The 7,075-nt window shown below is 40.2% G+C and overlaps 1 long non-coding RNA gene and 1 other non-coding gene across 2 annotated transcripts; one reads left to right on the top strand and one right to left on the bottom strand.

Annotated features, from left to right (window-relative positions):
- Positions 1–1,654: 1,654 nt before the first annotated feature.
- LOC112936282 (U2 spliceosomal RNA) lies at positions 1,655–1,849 on the bottom strand. Its single transcript, XR_003238409.1, has one exon. It is a non-coding gene; the product is annotated as a U2 spliceosomal RNA (small nuclear RNA).
- Positions 1,850–3,118: 1,269 nt separating this feature from the next.
- LOC136351302 (uncharacterized) lies at positions 3,119–6,018 on the top strand. Its single transcript, XR_010734291.1, has 3 exons — positions 3,119–4,021; positions 4,242–4,562; positions 5,652–6,018. It is a non-coding gene; the product is annotated as an uncharacterized lncRNA (long non-coding RNA).
- Positions 6,019–7,075: the final 1,057 nt, after the last annotated feature.

The following is a 7,075-nucleotide window of genomic DNA, read 5'->3' as shown; positions in this document are numbered from 1 at the left end:
AGAAATTTGTTTTAAACAAATTAAGTCAACCTTCCTGCAAGATAATGAGAAACATTATAATTAATTTCTTACCGGCATGAATAAATATTGTATAGTTTAAAGCTAAAGATAGGTTGGAAAAATTATGCAAGCAATGCCGATGAAGAAAATTTGTAGAGAAATAGTACTTTTAAAGCGTGGTAGGTGTCATCGAGTTGATATATATTCTATTATTATAAGTTTCTTAAAAAATACGAATCCGCGTGAATGCCCTCGCGATACATGCCCGCACAAATGCACGAGCTACCTTCCTAGTTGTAATAAAAATAACAAATATATATGCGAATGTACGTTAACTATTTTCAGTTTAATTTGTTTCTTTTATTGCAACTTGTAGAAGTCGAATTTGGTCTTACATGTTTGTGGAGTGATATATTTCATATTAATCTATGTTGTTAATTTTTTTTTCAAATTTTTTTATAACTATTTAGATGACGTGCAAACAAGGATGGAAATCCATACCCGAAACAGAGGCCTTGTTTAGTTGCGGAAAATATTTAGGTTTGGTTACCACATCGGATATACAGACACATATTTGATATTTGAAGTATTAAACGTAGTCTAATAATAAAACAAATTATAAGTTCTGCCAAGAAACTGCGAGACGAATTTATTAAGCCTAATTAATCCATCATTAGCAAATATGTACTGTAGTACCATATTGTCAAATCATGGTGTAATTAGGCTTAAAAGATTCGTCTCGCAATTTACACACAATCTATGTAATTTGTTTTTTTTTTGTATTTAATACTCCATGCATGTGTCCAAACCATTTGATGTAACAGCGTAAAAATTTTTGTTTTGGAAACTAAACAGGGCCAGAGTAACAGAAAAAGCATTGTAATGACTAATGAGAGTAACAGAAGCATTGTTAACGGAAGCGACCTGCTCTGGAAGACGTCATAAATCCGCCCCTTGATCGCCATGAGTAGCGGCTTCTCAGGGTTGGACCTGTCGTACTGCAACAACTCCTCCGCCATGATCTCCCCCACCTGCACCGGCTCCGGAGGCGGCAGGACCTCCTCGCTGGGCTCCTCCTAGGGCCTCGCCGGCGGAGGCGGTGGTGGCAACACGAGGAGACTGGACCTCACCTTGTAGACCACCACGGCGATCACCACCACCGGCGACGCACTCCTCGCCGCCACCCACAGCACCACCGCTGCCACGACCACGGCTACCGTTAGATTTTCCAAGCAAAAAAAATCCCACGCGAGACAAGAACATATCTTACCCTTCTTCGAGATCCCACCGCTTATAGGCCGACCACTGCATCACACGACACTGCCGCGTGGCGGCCGACCAGGGAGGTAGACAGAGGAGGCGGCGCGCCGCCGCGCCATGGCCGGCTACATGACGACGATGGCTGGGCGAGTGCAAGCAGCGGAGCAAGTCGCCATTTCGAAATAACGCTTACCAAACAGACTCTCGTTTGTTTTTCTACATAAATTGGAACCAAAATCACTCACGGTTTGGACAAATAAATCTTAAAATCACTCACTGAAAAGTCAAGTCAAAAATTCGTCAATGACTTCATTCCTAGTCAGTTTAATTTGGTCAATGATTAAACCAAATTAGTGAGCAAAAGCTTAGGAAAAAATTTAAAGTACAGATTTGGTTGGGGTGCACCGAGACAAGGCAGCAGTGCAAAGCCTAGGCGACACATGAGGGCCCCAGTAGCGAGCTACCGTGGTGGGCCCTCCCTCACAAAATACTAATTTAATATCCGTGGACACATGGCCCACGTATCATATATTAAACTAATAAGAACAGATACTACACTTGATCTTAGTCAAAAGGCCGAGAAAGGTATGCTTTACAAGACAGTATCGGGTCGCATTATATACAGCGCCTCAGTCTCCCCTCTACCGTGGCTGGGCGAGGTGGTACTAAACAATTCTGCAGCGTTTTAGTTTTTACTCCGTTCGGCCCGAGACTAGCGCTGGGAACATCGGTGCAGGAAGCCCAAGCGACGTGACCTATGTTGTTTTCGCAAGTATTTCCAGATTTCATGTTCTAGAAAAAAAAATGATCTTCAGATTCTTTGGAAAACAGAAGAATTCTAAACTGATGGAAGAAAATTAGTACTCCACAAGAAAATCAACGTGCCAGTTGACGCGCCGGCTAGTTTATACTCGTGCAAACTACATATAATATAAAAAGTTACTTTACATGAGTTCTTTAATGCCCATAACCTTTCAAAGGACATAGCCTTTTAATTTTTAAAAGGACATGTTAGTGGATTTTAATTGTGTTTGTAGAAATGAACTGAAATAGGATTTGATTGTCAATAATTATTTTGGATTCAGGATATACTATTTAATTTTGACGATATTAGGAAAAAAATAGAGAAAATGTATGTTTTCTTAAAATTGTAGCGACTTCATAAAACCTAAAAAATTGTGTATAATTCATTACAGATTGTAGTATTAGGAGAAAATAAATATTGTAAAAATAATATTTTTCAGGATTATAAAGTTTTATCCAACTTTTATATTATTTATACAATTTACTTTTCATAATTATTGTTTTAATTTTGTATAAGTATAGAATATCGATGTGACCCGACTCAATTTTTAAGTTGAACCCATACTATGTTTATCTATCCAAAGATTTTGCAAAATTATTTTTACTTGTTTCTTTCTTCTATGTATCCTTTCCACGTATTTCTGCTTGCTTTGTGCATGAGATTAACAAATACGGCAACGCGTCAACACTCATATGTACTACCTCCGTCCAAAAATATAGCTATTTCTAGCACAGTACTTTGTTCCAAAATGAAGCTATTTTTCTAACTACCTTCTCCTCTCAACCAATCACAACCATTCTTTTTCACCTACTTTCTCTTTTCAACCAATCACACACCTTCTTTAATTATTCTCACCTATTTTCTTAATATCCGTGCTAACCTCAAAAATACTTACATTTTAGGACGGAAGAAGTACTAATATAAAAAAGAGTTCACCCCTACATGCCAAATCAACGGGTTAAATCCCTACCGTCCATTCGCACCTCAGGTGTAATCCGTACCATCCACCCATCTCCGACGCATGATTTCACCCTCTCCACGCGCGGTCTCCGCGCAAAGAATACGCCTCATCACCCTCTTAACACGCGACTCGCTCCTCCTCGCGTCGTCGTCCCATTCCGCCGCCGCCGCCGTGCACTCCACCGCCTCCGCTGCGCACTGAACCGAGGCGAGGTCTTCCCAACCACCGCCGGAGCCGTGGTCTTCCCCATCCGCCGCGGCCGGCCGCAGCAGGAGCCGACGTCGTCCCCATCCGCCGCCGCCGCCGCCGCAATGCACCGCTACCCTCGAGGTCGTCGCTTTCTTCCGCCGCCACGCACTGAACCGGAGGCGAGGTCTTCCCCAGCCCCCCATGGAGCCGAGGTCTTCCCCATCCGCCGCCGCCGCCGCCGCGCACTCCACCACGATTTCTCCGCCCATCCGCTGCTCCATCGCGATTTCTCCGCCGCTGCAACCTCTGCCCCGCCGATCGCACCCTATCGCGTCGCCGGTTCCTCGCGCCTGTTGCCGAGTCCGAGTCAATCCGATTGGTTCATCCGTCGAGGTTGCCCCTGCCAGGGAGGCCAAGCCGATCCAGCATCTGATCCACCTACTGGCCCCTCCCCGTTCTCTGCTCCTGACACCGTCTGACATCAACCACAGGCCACCAGCAACTGCACCTGCACCCTGTTGCTCGCATGATTGTGATGACACATAATCTCGATCTGCAACTCATTGTCTCCATTTTCTCAAGCCGGAACATTTGGGATATTATGGCAGGAGCAGCGTGGAGTCAAAGCCCTACTCCGTAGAGGGCTCGAGGCTGAGCGGATCCGGCCGCTTCCGCCACCCGGACCACTCAACCGGCTTGCCTGCACCCTGATGCTCTCTCAGCAATCGCCCGGCCACTCGCTTCCTCTCTTTGAACATAGCTGGGGTGTGCGACATGGCTATGGTGGAGGATCTGCCCCCACCCAGGTGAACCCTCACTTCAGACTGTAGATTGCAACAGCTGTATGTAAATTACAATAACGATTTCTCTATTAACTATTATGATGAACCTGCAGTTTAATCTGAAAATTTAGGCAAAATGTAACCGTTGCAGTGCTTTGTTTTCTTTCTCAAACACACCATTCCAGTCTTTTGGAATGACCCTAAAGCTGACCAATCACTTGTGAAAGAATCCTCTACTTTGCAGAAGCAGAAGCGTTACTTGGCATATATACTTTGTAGAAGCAGAAACACAACTTGGCGGTGGCTGGTTTATTTAGCAATCTCTACTTGGCTTTGATGGCCAGTGTGGTAATTAATTTCAGAAATCTCCGATTCTTGTTGACAAAATTTCTTTTGTAGGTTGAACATGGTGATTTCATACATTTATCAATGATGGATTATCTGCTTGCCTATTCTTTCTGTTACATCAGTTGTGGGATGTTTTTCTGTTAAATTAATCTAGGTTGCTCTCTTGATCTGGTCTAGACAGAAGCAAAGGTTGCAATAAGGAAAACAAAAGGAAAAGGTGAGAGAGGGGCTTAGTATACCTCTTGACTGTAGCTGTGTCAATTTTAGTTCAAATGTTTATTGGTTTTGTCATTTATACTGCACTGTTGTTCATGAAGAACAAGAAGAATTTGTATTTGGTCTACTTAATTGATCTAAATTATGTAGAACTTCATGATTTCCTTCAGTGCAAAATATTTATTAAAAACTGCCAAATGTAGTTTTTTTTCATTTTTTTTGTATCCCTATAAAAAACTGCTAGAACCTTTTTTTACCACGTGCAAACTAACATTTGCAATTTTTTTAACAAAGAAGCAGTCTTACATCATGTGTGAGGCCAGGTATCAACATTTTCTTCAGTGCAACAGTCTTTTCTATTCTAATCTGCTACTAGAAGATCATGTGCCTCACATTTTACAGGATCATTGATGATATGAGTGCTTAAGGATGCTATTTTAAATTATTGGTTTTCTCAGCAAGCAAAAGTTTCCATGGTTTTATCTGATTTATTTTTATTACCTCACACTTAGGATATATAGCATATTGCATTATGTTATCTGATTTGGATATTCTTGAACTGTAGCCCTTTAAAATTAACACTTATATTTTAGTTACAGAATTAAGTTTTATGACTTGGTTTTAGTTTTACATATCTTTCTTCAAAGTTCAAAAATAAAAATTGTAAAATCGTATCTGCCTGCCACCTTATATCTTGCATAAGTTGAGGCTTTTTACCATCCTTAGGAAAAAAATGTTCTTCAGGTATTGGAAGTATAACATTTGTATTTGATTTTACAATGAGGGCATGAAACTCGCTTTCTGCTAGACTCAAACTGAACCATTTTGGTTGATACCCTAACATTTTGCTCTACCATATAACTTATTTCACTATTGCAACTTTATTTAGACTGAAAGAAATTTCTGGAGTTTGGAAAAATCGGTTATGCTCATTCAAAAATGTATGTCTAACAACACATGTGATACTCTTTTCCAAAAATTGTACAAATACTTATTCAGTTTGAGAGTATTTCAATGTTCCTGGTTTAGTTTTCATTTTTTTCTCCAAGTAGTGATATTCTTTGGTTAATTTTGTTTTTTTTTAATGCAGCTCAAAATATCCATGTCAACTTGAAGTTATTGTGGATTGCAGATTGTGAGGGTTACATTTGAAGTTATTGTGGATGACACGAATCAATTGTGTAGATACTTGTGTTCTTTTCTCTTACTTAGGGGAGTTCTCTTGAATGCACCTGAAGACAACTCTTTTGCTTTGAGCCTTTCAAGTGTTTGTTAAGTTGTGAAAAAGTGTGTCCATTTTGTAATGTTGTCTACTTTGCACCTCCACAACAAGTGTCCAAGAGGGGGTTACCAAAGTAGGCTAGATCATGTTAGAACATATTGTTCTTAAACTTGTGTATTTGTATGTTTCATGCGACATTTATTGTGGAAAACACAATAAACTTTCAGGGTATTCATATGTTTCTTGCGATTTACCATATATGGAAAACGTATTACACGTGTACGATTACTAGGCAACGCAAACACCAGAGCGATCTGCATGATGGGCGAACGATCAGGCCCACACCAGTGGCTTTGTACGGCCCAGCTTGGTGCCACCGTACCAAACCAGCACAACGCCCAGGACCGCTTATTTTCTCTTTTCCTTTCGATTTTTAAGCGCGATGTCCAGATTGATCAAATCGCTGAGCAGGGTGTCAAGCTATATATGGCCAACTAAACCATAATTTGCTAATCCCTTCGTCCCATAATACAGTAGCATAGAATCATATGACATATCTAGATTCGTTATAGCATATCATTGGACTTTATATTGCTATATTATAGAAGGAAGAGAGCACTAGTATATATATATATATATTTGACAACATATACGAAGACATGATAATAATACGGCGACATGCATCGCTGTTCTTGGTCAACGTATACGGCTCAGTATTTTTCGCCATCTCACATATCGGTATAGCTTACTCGATTTTATTGCCACATTTTTTATATAGCTAAATCGTGTGTTGTATATACAAGTTTTCTATATCAAAGTTCTTCAAAAATCAAATAAATATTGTTTTCAAGTTTTTAATAATTAATACCTCCTCCGTCTCATTTTAAGTGCAACCGTAAGTTTCCGTGCCCAACTTTGACCATCTGTCTTATTTGAAAATTTTTATAATTAGTATTTTTATTGTCATGAGATGATAAAACATGAATAGTACTTTATACGTGACTTATGTTTTTTATTTTTTTTTAAAAACAAATTCAGATAAGATGGACGGTCAAAGCTGTACAGGGAAATCATGGCTGCACCTAAAATGAGACGGATGGAGTACTTGATTAGGGCAAGTTTTACAATAGATGTGGTAGTCACCTCCAATTTTATCCACATCATCCATCTAAAAAATTAAAATTAACTTATATAAATGCATTGCATTTTATACACTAGTCCCACCAATCAGCCATCTCATTTTCTCATGTTTCTTTAAGTTTTGCCCCTTACATGAGAGGTGGCTCATCCCC

This window comes from Oryza sativa, chromosome 8 (assembly GCF_034140825.1).
Source record: "Oryza sativa Japonica Group chromosome 8, ASM3414082v1".
In the NCBI taxonomy this organism is placed as follows: domain Eukaryota; kingdom Viridiplantae; phylum Streptophyta; class Magnoliopsida; order Poales; family Poaceae; genus Oryza; species Oryza sativa.
This window is presented reverse-complemented; position numbering and strand designations above follow the sequence as displayed.